The sequence below is a fragment of the Apteryx mantelli genome, chromosome 4 (genome assembly GCF_036417845.1).
Source record: "Apteryx mantelli isolate bAptMan1 chromosome 4, bAptMan1.hap1, whole genome shotgun sequence".
NCBI lineage: Eukaryota > Metazoa > Chordata > Aves > Apterygiformes > Apterygidae > Apteryx > Apteryx mantelli.
The window spans coordinates 42,064,333-42,081,511 of record NC_089981.1 but is presented as its reverse complement, the minus strand read 5'-3'; the positions used below and the strand labels follow the sequence as shown (position 1 = coordinate 42,081,511).

Genomic DNA, 17,179 nt, shown 5'->3' with positions numbered 1-17,179 from the left:
TATCTTATGAATTTCCGAGAAGACTTCCCTTTGGGATTATTCTCACAGGTATAACAATGTTGTGTGGCTGTGCACATGTAATATAAGATAAATCATATTCTTCATATCCTTATAAAGGAAATCTGCCAGCTAAAAACTAGGCATCTTTGAAAATCTTCCTCTTTGATACCTCAGGGAATAATTTTTTCCTGAGCACAACACAAGCAAGTGATGTTACCTTTTTTTGCAATACTTTGAGGGTATGAAGGGCAGAAAATAGATTAAATAGTGGGGTAGGTCTTTTCCATCTTCAATATATCTGAAACTGTGAATACTATTGCCTTTGGAAATGTTTTGTGACTAGGAGCTGTCCACATGAATGAGTGAATGCAGGCGTCCTGTAGCTTCCATTAAGCTTTTGGCTTCTGTGTATTGTTTTTGAAGCTGTTTTTCATAAATCCACTTCAAAGTAGTGATTGAAACCTCTAACTACTGGGCATTAAGGAGGTAAAAGATTCCAAAAATGATGAGATAAGCAGGATATAAAATAGCAAAGGAATAGTATTTCAAAGAAAGTGGAATCAATTTACTTGCTTTATTTCTTCTTAATAATTTTACTTTTGAAAAACAATTTTTTTATTTCTTAAAAAAAACCCAAAAACTTGTAACTTCCCATGATTAAAATAGGGCTCTGGAACTCAGTAAATTTGTTTTCTGAATTTTTCTGTAGCTTTTGGTCTTTTCAAGACTGCCATCTTCCTTTTTCATGGAGGTAATGATTCTTGGCCACTCCTTTGGTGATCCTACATTATGGTATGGCAAAATTCCTCAGGAGTTTTACTAAGTTGAAAGTATATCAGATCCCTAGCAGGGAGAGGAAACCTAAATGTAAAATTAACAATATATTAAAAAAAAAAAAAAAAAAAAAAAACAAGAGAGTTCAGTAGTACTCATCCTATTGCTTTGTAGACAACATGAGCAAATGTGTTTTTCACCTGAGATTTACTTTTTTTTGTCCATCCTGCTCTCTTTCTTTCATTTCAGCCACACTGAATTTAGCAGTTGATGAAGTTGACACTAATTTATTTCTTTCACTGCATTTGAAATGCTAGACAACACTATCGAATGTTCTTCAATCTCTTTTCTTTCTGTCTGTGAATGTCACACTGTATTGTACAAACACAGCAGGGATAAAAACTAACACAAATGTATATTTGTGTCTACAGCACAAAAATATGTATTTATAGCTGAACAGACCAGGTCAAATCTTTCATAGTAAAAACTAAACTAAACAGCCATTTGTCAGAAGAGTATCTGGAGACTATTATTAGTAGTTAATAGAACTGATCAGAAAATGGGAGGAATATTGGCAGGGGGAAATATTTTTAATGCCATTTTTGTGTTTACAAAACATACACACAGACGCACTTATTAAAAAGATACCAGCCCTGTTTTTCACACTGTACTGTTGCTCTAAAATGAATCACTCCATCAGCTTTGTGTTAGTTAGGTTGAATACCACAAATAGTCTGGAAGACTGGTTCAACACAGATTAACTAGTCTATTGATTAGGTGTACAAAAACATTTCCAATCAATAATATGAAGTATATGAGTGAATTGCTTTGCTGTAGCAGATCACACAGAAAAAGCTTGACATATGATTTTGGAAATTTAGATTTATACCTTAACTCGACTTGCTTTGGAGAGAGAGCTGTGTAGAATTACCTAATCTCCATCTGCTTAACTCAAATGCAGAAGTATAAAAATATCAGCATACCAGACTTGCAACTATTCTTTGTTTTGTTTCCATCTGCCATTCTTGGGAGAGGAAAAATCAGCAGCGCAAAATACTCGGAAATTATGGGTCTGATACAGGACAATAGTCCTTACTCAGGATTTCACTAGGCTAAAGATCAGGAAAAAATGTATTTAGGACCCTGCCATAAGTGATCAAGGATTAGGGAGTTTGGCCAATTCCTTAGTGTAGAAAAGTTCTATTCTGCTAAGCATATAAAATTAAATAGAATTCTAAAATAGCAGAATGTATCAACAACTGAGAGGAATAAAAACTGGCAAGAGTGCCTTTTCAAATCATCAAGAAAACACTGGTAGCTAGTTTTACTGCACAGTGAATCAGCAGTTATTCAGAGGTGAGATTTAACTTGACTTCTTCATATGTACTGGTAATACAGAATGGTTATAAAGATGAATTTCTTTGTTTAAGAAAATATGTGGAGCAGCATTTTCTCTCTGTATCCTCTGGGACTGTTGAAAGTCTTATGTGGACATAGCACATTGTGATTTTTCCTGTTTTATTAACTTTGCCCTCACTGTTACCTAACATACCAAAACCCAGTGCTCACACATATTTTGCTAACAGCACGTGAGTGATTCAGATTCATAAATGAAAGCATCTAATGCTATTTAAGTTGTCCTAGGGTGTCAAGGACTTCTACAGTGGCAGGCAGATATGACTTGGGATCTAAGACAAAACTATGCTCCTTGGCATGGCAACTCAGTGCCAGACATGGTAACTTGGAGTATCTAAAATAGCCCCCTTTCTTTCGGCAATTGAGTCCTACTGTGTGAGTGATGTATATGGATAGCCAAATGCTGAACATGTATTAAAAACAGGAACTGTGTTGCTGTTGGTTCTCTTCTGTTTATTTATTTTATTTATTATGTCATCATGGTAGAACATGTAGAAGGTTTTTTTCTTCAATAAATCTTCCTTTGACTGCAGCTTTTTTATGATTTCATCTCCTTGCAATTTTTAAGAAATAACCATTTTGAGAACAATTTCTAAAGCCTGATTATAACTTCTGTGAGTTCATGTTGCTATTGCCATAATAATAAGTTTTTAGAAAATTTAGAAAAAGAGGATGAACCAAACTTTGATCTCAGTTACACTGGCATTAATCTGAAGTAAAATCAGTGCACTTGACTTGAGGAACTGAGCATTGGAATAATATTATTGTTTGGTTTTGAAAAGTATCTTGCAGTTCTCCTTGATGAGTAGTACGTCTTGATTCAAGGATAGATTATGCTTGTATATATTAATAATAGTTTTCCTTTCACCTTTTTTTCTAAAAAAACTTCATTTTCCTCCTCAGAATGTTTTTTGTCAGAACCTTCTTAAAATTGCATTTTGTTCCAGTTTGTATCCTGAAAACAAAGCCAGTTGCATCTTTCTCTTTTCTTTTGAGGTGCAGAGGAAGGGAGGAAGATAGCCAAAATCAATCTTTTTGATATGCTTCTTCTTTTATGACCATAAGTGCATGGCAGGTGAGATTTTTACAATATGCATATACTAGATGACGTGTATAAACCTAATTATAGTCTTCAGAAATTAGGATGAGACTGCCTCCAACTAACTTTTCTATGTATCTCGAAAGAATTCTCTTTCCCTAGCTTTTGCTTGTTTCCAAATGATTTCCTCTGATAGCTGCTTTGGCACAATTCCCATTTTCTTCATTCTATAGAAAAGCTGATTATAACAATATTTTATAAAAATGCATGAAGAATCTCTTTCTTTTCTCTTGTCAGTTTACATGTTCTTAAACTCATTTAAAACAGACAGCTCACTAAAGTAAATGAGCAAATAGACAAGTAAGTCTGTGCTTCTGTTACTCTTCATTTGGAGGTTTATTTCCAGGAAGGTTGGTGTAAAATTGAAGAGCATATGAAAACATGCTCATACTTTGCAAGGGTGGGAAATATCAGCTACTCAGTTTTTGCTTTAATAATGATTTTCTGTGAAAAATGAACATAAATATGGGCAAATTGTTTATCAATAAGCAGTTACTTAATTATGGATTAGAATTAGAATTTATTTCTATTACAGTAACTCCCAGGAGTATAAATTGTGGATTTTGCTGAGAACTACAAACTTATGTCATCCCATAGAACAGCAGAGGTAAAGCAACTTAGAAAATTATTTATAGTCTATCCGTGAATAGAAAAAAGAAATTCCAGATCTCTGTTTACTGCCCGTAACTCTCTTTCCCTTGTTTAATGAATCCTTTTGCACGTCTGTTTCAATTTCCATGGATGTTTTCGCTGTTCAGAAGTGCCTGTAAACAAATTAAACTCTTTTAACCAGGAGGTTGGTTTTGAGCCATTTTCTATCATCCATTTAGTTGTTTATATTGTATTTCATTGGGCAGTGATATCATCCAATATAATTTCTGTTTTTGTTACAACATTAAGGAGGCTTAAAAAAAAAAACTTATTTCCTTCTATTAAACTGGGGATAAATGAACATTGATGCCTAAATACACGTAAACACCAAGATTTACAACTAGTTTCATAACCTCACAATTGTTGTCATGGTCTTAGCAGACTGTGAATCAAAGCAAATGGATGCTGGCACTTTTTTTCTTTGAAGTAAACCTGATGGATTTTCTTCTGTGGTTGTTTATACTGTTTAAGTATCAATATGTTTGTGTATATAACTATGCTGGTGAGCAACAGAACCTGGAAGTTTGGAGCTCTGGCTTCAGATTCATGTTCTCTCACTGATTCCCTGTACATTCCCTATGTGCAAAATACAGGTACAGATTGACTTAATTAGAAAGAAATGTAATGGAGGGATCAAGGCATATTGCTATGTCTCAAGAGGCATCAGTTTGTCATGTTTCAGGTTGCTTTAGTTTGATCCAGAAATAGGTGAATACTTTGCCATATGAGTTCAGGATTCAAAAACAGCGAGACACAAAAGCCACATCATTGCCATGTAAGCCACAAGCTATGAATACTTGTCATGCCTTAACCATGCCTTCATTATCCTGAAGAGCCAGTTAGGCTTAGGACAGATCTTTGACCATCTCCCTCTTCCTTTCTTTCTTTTCTTTTTTTTCTCTTTTCCCTGATTGGAGAGAAGGGATGTGTTAATCAGGCAGTAAACTGATCCAGTGATATTGGGAAGTGGTGCTTGAATAGAATTGGCAAGAAAAGAAGTGAGTATTTTCTTCTGTGGTGTTAGAGAGAAGATTTTCTGTGCAATCTTCTGTTTTGAAAGAGAAACTGATGATATCCCCATTTCCTGTTTCTCATTTTAGGAAACAATAACTCTTTTTTTTATTCTGAGATGGTCCAGGGAAAGACATTCTACATCCAGTTTCAAACTAGTTATTATAATAAGTAGTCCCATCTCCTTCCAAACCATCCTGCTCTGAGTCACAGACACAGCAGGAGATCAGAGTTTTAATATCCATTTTCCTCCACTGCTCAGATGATGTAGGAACTGCTAGTGACTCAGTACAGCAGCAGAAACTCTGCCTCTTGTTACATCAAAGCTCCAGGCTGCATGAAAACAGGAGCCCTACATAAACACCTAGTATTTCAGAATGAAAAAGCTTATCAAAGAATCAATCAATGGGGACGGCAAAAAATATTGCTGCCCATTACAGCAGGAGCTTCCTGCAGAGACTCAGCTTTTGTCTCACAGAAATCGGGATCTGTTTAGCTCCTAAGCAATTTCAAAGAGGTAGGTAGGTCTCACTACAAGACCGAGGACTGTGTTCTTCATGAGGTGAGATGTTTGGAGTCCATTGTTAAAAGGAAGAAACGAACAGCTTTTTGTTTCTCTGCCTTCCTTATAGACGTTCTCATAAATAAATATATAAATGTAAATTCTCCAGAATTAGTATAGACTAAGAGCTCTGTGGAAGTTGCTAGGCAGCCGAGGCCAAAGGAATAGAAAGCAGGCATGTCTTTGAAAAACAGAACCAGTGACTTATGGGTTATCTGGAGTCACCATTTACTCAATTGTCTTTTGTCATAAACAAGAGAGTGTAGAATTTGTTCTTTTTTTAGTAAAGGAGCAATGATTTTAAAAGATCTGAAATAAAAGACCAATTTTGTATCTCATTCTTATTAGGGTTTTCAAGGAATGGAATTATATATATGATTATTATTTCTAATGCTTATTTATTAATTGATTTAAACAGGAATTTGATGGAGTATGTTCTGGACTATAACTTAAAAATAATTTAGCGGAGTAATCAATTTTAAAACTTTTCTCCAATTTTCATTTATTACCTCCATGTGCATTTACAACTATAAATGAAGGTCCCAATGCTAGAAGACATACATTGTCCTCAAGAAGTGTCTATGCTACCTCAGCATTTTGTACCACCATACCCTATATGTATAATGAAGTCACTCATTATAGAAATACAGTAGTAACACAGAGACCCTTCTTTTAACTGCCAAGCATGTAAAAATTCAGCAGCACTTCCAATAGACAAGGATTTCATATGCAAGATTAGGTGTTCACATTATTGACTAATTGCTGCCATTGAAATCTCTTCTTATATTTTATGTCTTCAAGTCTTCCTGAAATTAATTGTGCCTTCAGCAGTTGTATTATACACACAAGTATGTTGAAGGAATACAACAAACCTACAACTTTCCTCCCTACTTATCTAATGTAATGAGAGCCCTTCTATATCCTGTTTTAATTTACATTAATTATTCTCTCCAACTGTCTTCAAATTATCATGGGTTCAGAAGATTAAATTGATGCACCACAGATTTTCAATATTTGTTTCTTCCACAGGGTGGATGCTCTAGGGGGGTCCAGGCAGCTCTGTGGAACAGTCTCCAATGGGCTAGTAGGATGAGAAGGTCCAGGGGTAGTTTGGGAAATGAGGAGAAACATCACCTCCCCAGATGGTAAATCTACAGAAAGGTAATTCATTTTAGGATATTGCTACACAGTTTTCTCTTCGAGCTCTGGGGATATTTATCTTGGAGGAAATATGTGGCACAAAACTCTTAGGGAATGGGAGCACATATCTTTGATACTGTGTAGGCTCTGAGTGTTCATAATGAGTTTCCTGAAAATCTTTCAAGAGTTTCTTAGAGCAGTGAGTTTCAACTGCCTTCTCTGTGTTAGGGAGAATTTGGAGGACATATCTTACAGGACTTTTTTGCCCTCCTGGGCTCCTCTTAGCGAATATAAATCAGAAGACTGCAGTAACATTTCAAGAAATTCCTTGTAGGACTTAGAATTCATGCAAATACCGGCATATCAGCCATATAACAATTTAGCATAATGAATTGTTGTTTCACAGGGAGACTTAATGACTTTAATTTTAACTGTAAATAATCTTGCTTGATGGGCCTATTTCAATCTTGTCTTCCAGGCTTAACTATTGTGTTTGTGGAAACTCTTTTTCTCCCTTGAAGCCATGACTATGGATGTTTTTGTTGCTAACATTTCAGAAATTCAAGAGAATGCACAAACTAAAGAACTGTAGTCTCTCAGCATAACTCTAATGCTTTTTCCTTCATGTTAAGTCCCAATCAGTGAGCATTAAGTTTCTTTCCTGTCCCAAAAGCTCAGCTATATGGTGTACTTCTGAGCCTAGTTAACTTTCAATATGTCCATCCGTGTACATATTTGTTGGTCCTTAGCTAAAATTAGGTCTGCTGAACAGTTTTTGTGCAGTCATCCTAAACCAATCATTTCCCATGATACTTTAGGAATTATCTGACAAGCTGACTTGCTCCCCTCATTTATTAATGTGCCTTAATACATGCAGAGAATAAAAATATTAACAATAGAAAATCATGCTGGTGGAAAATGAAATGGAATTTTTGATGCAAAAGTTGTCATAAGGGTCTATTCCCACATCTCATGAGACACCCAAAAAGCACAAAGCATCATTAAATTAGGAAGCTTTTTCCTTTGCTCGGGGGTATAGATGGTTTGGCTGATTGAGTTATAGGTTAGGCTTTCAAAAGACTCTGGGAAATACCTTCGTTCTTGTTGCTGGTGAGCTCCCTCCACATCCCTGGCATCCATTAATTAAAACCATTCAGAGATTCCACTGCTGCAATTCACAGATTGTTTTTGTGCTTCACCAGGCTTGGCAACTGCAAGAAAGCAGTCCGATCTGCAGTCACATAACATTACTGAGAGTTATATCTCTGTATAACCTGTAGCTGTGAAAGAGAGTGAGAGTCTAAAGCCCCCCTCTCTGGAAGGATCACAAACTACTTTATTACCTGGGAGAAATTATAAAAGTATTTGTGACACAGGCTGATATAAGAAAGTGAGGGTAGGCACAGGTCTTGCTTCTTGCATTTATAAGGCAGTCATAATTTTTGGTTTATAATCTGCCTTTCAAGACTCTTCCACTCAAAGTTGTTGGTAACCAATTTAGTCTAGATTCTCAAGAACCAATTTGGTTTTCTACTGTGCAGAAGAAATGAGTTACCAGGGCCTTTTGTTTATGGGGGTCCAATAGTCTTTATAAAAATTGCATCAATTAGTTTTATGTGATTTAGTGTGAGCAAAAGAATATAATAGCTTGCTTATGGTTGGAACAGGTCTGAGATCCAGTGATCTGGCTTCAGTCCCTAGCTCTGTTTCAGATGGGCCTTTTTCTACCTATAAAACGGATAGACTCTCATGGGAGTTGTGTAGTGTTCCTTTGTTGATGCTTTTGTGATACTCTAATCTAAATGCTGTAGAGAACCGTCTGGATGCTAGGCTTTACGCTGGGCAAAGAAGTTATAAAATAAAATTGAAATTAGGTGAGATGACATTGTGATCCCTTTAGCTGCAGCGTACTATATAAAGTTGGAACTTCTCAGCTGCTACACGGGATACTGAATGGATTTCTGCTTCAGTCTCTGACTCACCATTTAAACTATGTTTCATATGGCGTGTTGCTGGAAATGCCATTTTGAATGAGGGAAGGGGAAGGAAATAATGTTGTTTTAATATAACTTGAGGTCTTCATGATAAAAGGTAATTTATATTTTCAGCAAGAGGTTTTTTTCTTGGGTGGATTCTAACAATATTGATCTGACATCACTACTAAATATATATTCTTGAATTCTTAACAGATTCTGCTCCTGGTTGGAACCACTTAAACTTCACATTAGTTCAGTATGTGGACCCTCCACAGACTATTTCTGTGTATTTGTTTGGCTGCTCAGTTTATTCTAGAAGTACCTGCATTTCAGTGTTCTGTTTTTGTGTGATAAATAGTTCTTTTTGGTCTATTTTAAGATGAATAGTCCTAAATTTTATATTTGTGGCTGTCACTGTGCTCCTGTAAAGGTATCTGTAGTGAAGTCATAGTTGTCACTGCTGGTTTTGTTTTTGTTTTTTGTTTTGTTACAGCTAAGGAAGCAGCTGTGTTCCATGCTTTATGGAAAAGTTCAAGTCTTTATGAAAGCTTGTTTCCCATCTTAAAAAGTGGCAATTAGGGGCATGCAACATCAGAATGAATTAAGTCCTTAAACATAATGAAAAACTCCATTTGAGGACGAGGCATGTGCCAGAGTTTGGAAAGGAACAGCAAAAATGAGATATTCAAATCAAACCAAAAGCTCTTTTCACCTAATACCAATGCACATAGTCATGTTTAGAACAAAGCTGGTATTCATAGATACTGACCTGCATGTGCACAGCCAGTTATACACAGCTGGCAACTGGTAAGACTACAGTCACAGAACAAGGATATTTTCCATGCAAAACTGTGTAGACAGTGCCCATGGCTACTAGACAAAGGGAATGCTCAACTAAATAATTTTTTATATTCTGTATGTCTATAAATGAAGACTGGGAAGCTTCTGTTCAGTTTTTTTTTTTTTCCTTTTCTTTTCACCAAGAGGCCTTTAGGGATTTATCTTAGAAGAAAGAACCTTTAGATAGAACCAAAGTCAATAACCTTCAAGAGACAAATGGAGACAGGAGAGCTTAGTAGCAATTCCTTTTAATGCTTCACAAAAGACTAAAGATAGTGACATGACAAGAATAGACCATTGGATCTCTGGAATGATCTGAGAAGTCAAATATAAAGGAGACAAGTTACCATGCAGCCCTAACTTGCATTACTCAAGGCCATATCCATTGCACTGTCCACAGCTGAGAACACTGTATATCATAAATTCTGTATGTTATGTGGAGAAAGTGTTGTATTCTTCTTTTTATTTAAACTTACTGTGTGAAATTCCTCCTTCATTAAAGACTGGGAGAAAACCTGGCCCCATTAGTGGGTCAGTATGCCAGCGATGCAGTGTCTCATTTCCTTCTTTCTTTTCTTCCTCTCTGTAGGGTTGTTGTTTTTGTTCAACTCCCCCCTCCAGGCACTTTTTTTAAATCCATACTCTTTCTTTATCCTCTCATCTTTTCTTTGCATTTATTTCTCCATTTTTATTTCATTTCTTACCAACTGTGTTCCACTTTCTGATTTCCCATCTCATCCCACAAGTTCTGTCATGATAGATGGCATGAAACTGATCACCTTAACATTCAAATACTGGAGGAGAATATTTGGGGGTATTTATTCTTTGTAAGACTGAATATGCATGTACCTTCCACTGAATGTTCTGGTTCCTGTCCTGTTCCAGGCTCCTGTCTTGCACTTCTTAACACTTACTTATTTTAGTGGAAATTTTACTTTGGCTAAAATAGAGTAAAACTGGTGGTAGAGAAGTTGAGCTAAATAAAAAGCACTCAGTAAATTTATTTCCTTACTTCCCTTGATGTTCTTGGGAATGGTGAAGAATTAGCTGTTGATTTGGCAACACATGATTGATAGATAAGAAAAATTCAGCTCCAAAGCACTTGAAACCTCTTGTGACCAAAGAATCCGGGTAAAAGAAGGGTAAAGGGGAGGGAAAAAATTTACTCGCAGATGTATCAGGCAGATCACTTCTTATTGGTGTGTCAATTGTACGTACGTGAGAAGTGAGCTCTCTGTGATAAGTTGTTCATTTACCAGAGATCAGAAGCATAGCAGCATGTGTTTATATCCAGTGTCTGGTATAATATTTATTATGAAGGTATTGATATCTCTAACAGGAACTGAAGATTACCAACTGAGCAGCCTAGATTAGGCAGTATTAAAAGAGCAAAATGAAAACAACTTAAATACACAGTCTGATTGCAGATAGAACTCTCCAGGGCATTTAAAGGTATATCAAAGTAGCTGGAGGTGGCAGGTACTCTTGTGGAGCCACATGGAAGGGGTATGATTTCATGAAACATAGCTATGTGGCCTTTGAGCAAGAACACACTGAAAGAAATTTGCATGAGGGATGTGAATGAAATCTAGTTGTAGGCATAGACTAGAACTGTGTTTTATATATATAATATATATATATTTTTTACTTGCAATACTGTGCTTGCATTCACTATGTAAAGCCTTTATCTCAAATTTTTCTAAGTATATCTTTCCTTTTTATTCTTAAACCTGCCTTGTGTTGGGGAGCAAGATGAATCACAGTGAAACAGTAGGGCTGTCTACTTCACTAGAGGTAACAAGTCAGAAGAAGATGTATGCAGGTACTTGTAGGGGAGCTGCACCTTGACATGCAGATGCTGAGGCATGCTTCCTACTGGTTTGTAAAGCATCAGTATGGGGACTGTGGTTGCCAAATATCAACCTTTGGGAAGGAATTCCCTCTGGCAGAACAGTCCCATGTTCTTCCTGCTTAGGAGCAGTTGGCAAAGAGGCAGCCCACATCACCAGGCAATCATGGATATGCTGTGCCTCCTTAAGGTGGAAGACTAGTTTAATATCCAGTAAGCTGTTGTTTGTTTCAGCCATATAGATACCTGAACTGACTTAAAATAAAGTAAAAATTGTATTGGATGCAGTCCCTGCATTTTTTTCTGCATTTTTTCACTGCAAGTGAGCAGTATGAACACAGCTGATTTTATACAACAGAAAACATAGTAACTAACATAAATGAACTAAAGCTAAGTTGTGAAGATATTTTAAATATATTAAAGCATTGTTTTAGATTGACCAAGTAATCTATTTATGTATTGTCATAGAATTATTTACAGTAGTTTTCTTGTTATATGGTGGCAGTCCCTATGATGGCTTATGAAAAGAGCTATATGAGCACAGAGCGAAAGAGTGCTCTGCATCATTCAGGCATATGCTGCAATGAGGGAAGCAATATCTTTAAGCCTCTTGACTTATAGCTATGTTGGTTTTTGTTTTACTGTGCTGATTACAAGAATACTTGACTGCTTCACAGTCATTAATTCCTTTAGCTGCATAAAGTAACAAGAGATGTCTCTCTGAAAACAGTGAGCCTCTGATCAATACTTAAAAATACAGTACATCATAATGAAAATGGCAGCATACTGGCTAATGTATTAAATAACCAGGCAGTACAAAAATGCTCAGCTTTCCTGAATATTGCGCTAAGAAGTGGACTTCTTTAGCAAGACATCATAATTCAAAGCAGTGTATTTTAAAAGTGAGTAGATCATTTGTTTATCTTTGCAACTCCCTTTGTTTGATTTTTATTCCTCTTTTACAAACAAGAAAACTGAAGCACTGAGATTAAGCATTTAACTCAGAACCCATAAACATCCCAAGTGAATTGCTTAAGATCACATTATGAAGAAACTGGGGCAATGCATGGAACAGACACAAAGCTACCGTTTAATAAATGTGACATTTTCCAAAAAACTAGGTGTTAGGGCCCCTTTCTTACCACCTTTGCTCTAGAAACCCAAGCCTTTTCCCCTACAGAAAGCATCACTTAGACCCCTTATGTTCATTATCACTTTTCTTTCTAGCCCTGTGAAAATGCAAGGCTACTTTAGTCATGGGAGTGGAATAAAGAGAGGTGGTGGTGGTTCTGTCTTCAGTCCTCTATACTCTTTTAAAGATAAACTAGCACTTGCTGTAGCCAGGCATTAATAGCTAAACTAGACAGATTTTTGGCCACTTGCACAAATATCTGCATTTAGTTTTGCTAGGAATACAAAAGTTTCAGCACTGCTCAGTCTATATGTTTTGAGCTCTAATTAACAGATCTTCCTACTTTGTCTGTCTGGGCTCTTCTAGATATATGCTAAGCATCACAACTAGTTGCTGAGTTCCAGTGGGTAATGTTGGCAAATATCTGTTGGTGGCATAATCCATCCCTTTACTCCATCCAAAAATTGAAATTAAAACTCCCAGCATGAAAAAGAAGTGGTTTTTTTTTTTTTTAGTAAAATAAGTAATTGGAGACTGTGTAGTCGTCATTTAAAAATGAAGTTTCAAGCTGATGTGTCTAAACAGAAAAACTGAAAAATGGGGCCTGTTTGCCACTTTGGGTTGAAATGTGTTAGCAGTAATAAATTCATGCTGCATAAAAACTTTGTGCATCCTGCATGGTCAGAGAGTGAAAGCAATGATTATTCACTTGCTTAAACCAAACTTCTAATTAACATGATTAACAGCAAAAAAGTAGAAAGTGCACTCTGGGTTTAGAAATTTGCCTGAAAACAGTGGTTTTCACCATTACTGTACCTGCTATGCTCAACTATGTCTGTGCTAGCTAGAGAACCTCTCAAATGTTCATTCAAGACCAAATAATAGCTTACAACTTTTCTGAGCTCCGTGTCTGGGAAATTGTTCATCCTTGCCTTTTTTTTTTTTTTTTTTTGATGATGGTGGTGGGGCATTCCCAGACCTCTTTTCTTCTAATGGTTGTGTTTCAGATAGAATGCTACCAGAAATATTTTTCTAAAGACCTTTCTACAGTCCAATTAACAGGCTGATGAGATTCAAATAACAGCTGAAGATCACTAAGAAAATCTGAGCAAACTAGAAGTACAGCTATTTACAATAGTATTTGTATTTTTGTATTTTGTAAATTGTACTCTTCTGTTTCATTTCCTATTTCAGTTTGATTAAAGTCCGTCTATATGACTAATGTTTTAGAAGGTGAAAAGTGAAATCTGATTCTCTTGGTGTTTAATCTGATGTGAGGGAATTGTAAGCCTAATCTTCTGCTTAGGAATGTTTTACTTGAAATTGGTGGCATGCATTTTCAATTCTACCAAATGTTTTCTTCAGTTTCCATTGTGAAAGGGATGTGGTGAGGGAGGAATATTAAACATTATTTATCTCACTTGCCAAAGTTTCAAATTTTCCTCAGCAAAGGGTGAAGAATGACTTTCCTTTAGGAGAGTCTAATGTGAAATTCAGAGAGAATTTCAAATTTAACACTCAAAGCTGTGCTGTCTGCAGAATGAAATAACAGGAAGTCTTTTTTCCATCATGCTTGGAAATGACTTCCTGAAAAGAAGTACAGTATTCTACCTTCTCACGGAGGTATTTTTTAATTCATTCCTTTATTTTCAAGTTAGGAAGAAAAAATTTTGCTACATGTAGCTATACCAAGAAAAATGAAAATAATAAACAATGGTCATCCAGATCCAGTTTTAGTCTCAAAAACAGTTGTCAGTGTGCTCAGTCATTTGTTACTCCTTACTTATCTCTGGAGTCATCAAAGAATGAAAAATAGAATAAAAATGAGCATTATCAAGAAACAGAGCCCTTCAGTAAATAGGTCCTGATCGGAAACCTATTAATTCTGATGGAAAGACTCAGTCTTTTGTGGGGTTTAAATTCTTGCCTTAGTAATAGGATGCAGTTCCATTAAGCTACATGAAGGTATATATCCTTGAATTTATTTTATTCCCTGTATTTTCATAACAGCTTGAGCAGAAACCTTTTCTTATTGTTAATTCAATTATACACATGTATTTCAATGTTTTATACAGTATTACAGATCAAACATAAACTTCAGAATTGTTAGGAACAGCTGAAATTAAAGGCGGGGGAGGATTGGCTTAGAACACGGAAGAGGAGCTATTTGTTGTTTTTATAAGAGTCAAGGTTTATCAAAAAAAAGTTAAATTTCTTCAATTCACAATGAGGTCATGGAGCCCATAGAAGTATGGTTGCTCAGAATTATGCTTACCCCACTATCATGCCAAGAATGCCACAGCTATCGCTAGTGCCCTGCAGATGAGGAGGACAAATTCAGTCTCATTATTTATACATTACAATCTTCTCTTGAAGAGGCTGCATATTTCCTAGTCATGCCAATGAACTTAGTGTGTATAAGAAATGATACTGAACAGTATAGATACAGCAATATACATATACAACCATATGTTGATCCATATACTTCCATATACACATCTATATTGATAATAATGAGTATTAAAATAAATGAAATTTGTGAGGGCCATACAACTTATCAATACATAAATTAATCTGGAACTTTTCAGATTTATGATTTTAACCTGTGTTACTCCTATGACCATTTTAATAAGAGCGATCATGCAGAATCCATTAACACTTCCACTTTTCACTTTTCATTTTCTTAGACATACCTCACTGAGACAGAAATTTGCCATCCTCCTTCCCCTCCTTCTCCTCCCCTCTTCAAAATGAATTTATTTCATATGCTACTTCTGGTAAAAAATAAACATGGGAGGGATAATATTGTACACATCTGTATAAGTACTACAATGCTATCAAGTGTGATCATGTCTTAGGTATTCCTTCCTCTATAACCAACGTCTTTTGAGATCTTGCCTTATTCATGCTCAAGGATGACTTAAAATGGAACTGCAGAGAACATTGTCATTGCAACGGAAAGAACTTACATTTTTATCAGAGTAATGTGTTTTAGAAGTAATGCATGTACACTTTTTTCCTGCTGTTATTAGGAAGTTTTAATTCTGGTATTCCACTGTCAGTCAGTGCCCAGAACTCCCGGTAAAAATAGCTGGAGATCTGTATGTAAAGGGAAAGTAGAATATCAAGTTAAATTCAGCAGTGTGTCTCAGAAAGTAAGGTGCCTCCCTGGACCTTTGTTTCCTCTGTCAGTAGATAGAGGGTAGTATAAGGAGGAGGGATGTTAAGGGCTAATCCTCTAGATGCCCTGACTTGTACTGTCATTTGCTTATTTTACACTCCTTCAGTTTCTCTCCAAAAGAAACAGGTATGTATTTCTCTTATAATATGACTTACTTTTTCTATTTTAACTTGATATTATTTATATAAGTTAAAAGGAGAATTGATTAACCTTCCAATTTTTTCCTCCCCCAGTGCTGAAGAGATGCTTTGGGTCTCCTTTGATGTACTGTTACTCTCCTCCCTCTGCATTTAATCGATGCTTCTGTATTCACTTGGTCTTGTAATTCTGCCCTTGCAAGCTTCGATAGCCTCATCATTTTGGTTCTGCTAAAGACCTTGTGGAAAAGACTGAAAAACATTCTACCTGCAAACAATTCTGCCAACATCTCATTGATTTCATTTGCATCAAATCATGATTTTTTTTGTTTTTCTTGTTGCTGACTCACCCTGTCCTTCTCTGCCCCAGATATGTACTGTGGTTTCCTGACACACTCTGTCATTCTGTCTTCCAGATCTGTGTTCTAGTTAGTAATTAGTCCTTGTCCTTCTGTCCCCTAGCTCTATTCCCTCTCCATTCTGAGGCAGCGATTAGGTAGATGCTTATTATGCTTAAGTTGATTCTGTCCCCATTGCTTGCCCTCACTACCATTTATAGGGTTGCATGGTGAAATAGGTAGATAACCGATAGGTTTTAAAAATATTCTGTCTTTATGGAGAGGCTTGTTATTAACCTGGGGGTTAATAATAATAGCTGGGTTCCCTGGAGGTCTGTGCAGGGAGTGGAATCAAAGAATTATATCAGCACAACCAAACGGATGTTCAGGAGATGGAAACAAGCGGTTGGGGACACGGGAAGCAGTAATTTCCTAAAAAAGGCACTGTTGCCAAGAGCAATGGCTGCAGAACCATGGTCTATTTGCCTTGTCATCTCTCCCCAGATCTTTTACTTTAATGATTATATTTAGCCAACTTGCTGAAAGTTAAAGGTCCTTTAGACTCATCTGTTTTTGAGTGATCTCCATCAGTCGGTAGTAACTAGTCCCTCCGGGACAGGAGAGTGAAAAACAACTGTGATTATTGACTTCTTCATTTTGAAAGAGTTGAACTGTTTCCAGCAATTAAAGGTAATTCGAAGTTTTCTGGGAAGTGTATTTCCCAGCCCTGTAGGGACTGAGCTGTTGTTCACTGACAGCTCTTTTTTGTTTTTTTCAACCTTTTTATGACCTGCAAGAGATTTATGACCCATAGTTAGAGAAAACAGTACTAAACCAGTACCCTTCCTGGTCTCACATGCTAGCCTTTCTTTAAAGAAAATGTCTCGTATGCTGTTCTCTTAAGACTCTTCTCTTCTCTCTTGCAACCCCATCATTTTTAGGAGGAATGCAACAAGCAGTATTTATTTTACTAGGAGATAGATATATGGCAGCAAAATGAAGTTATTCCTAAGCTTGTTAAGTAAGCCAAGTCAGCTAGGCACAGGAACCGGTAGATGGAAATCTGGAATGTA

The 17,179-nt window shown here is 36.3% G+C and overlaps 1 protein-coding gene across 2 annotated transcripts in view; it reads left to right on the top strand.

Annotated features, from left to right (window-relative positions):
• LRRC4C (leucine rich repeat containing 4C) overlaps window positions 1-17,179 on the top strand; it is a 98,745-nt gene that overhangs the window by 34,183 nt on the left and 47,383 nt on the right. The window contains exons 1-2 of one of the 2 annotated variants that reach the window (XM_013959596.2): window positions 3,210-3,265; window positions 3,825-3,896. The exons of the other annotated variant lie outside the window; for it this stretch is intronic. The gene's annotated coding sequence lies outside the window, so the exon portion shown is untranslated. Of the gene's footprint in view, window positions 1-3,209; window positions 3,266-3,824; window positions 3,897-17,179 lie in introns of those variants that run through there. 2 annotated transcript variants of the gene reach the window in all.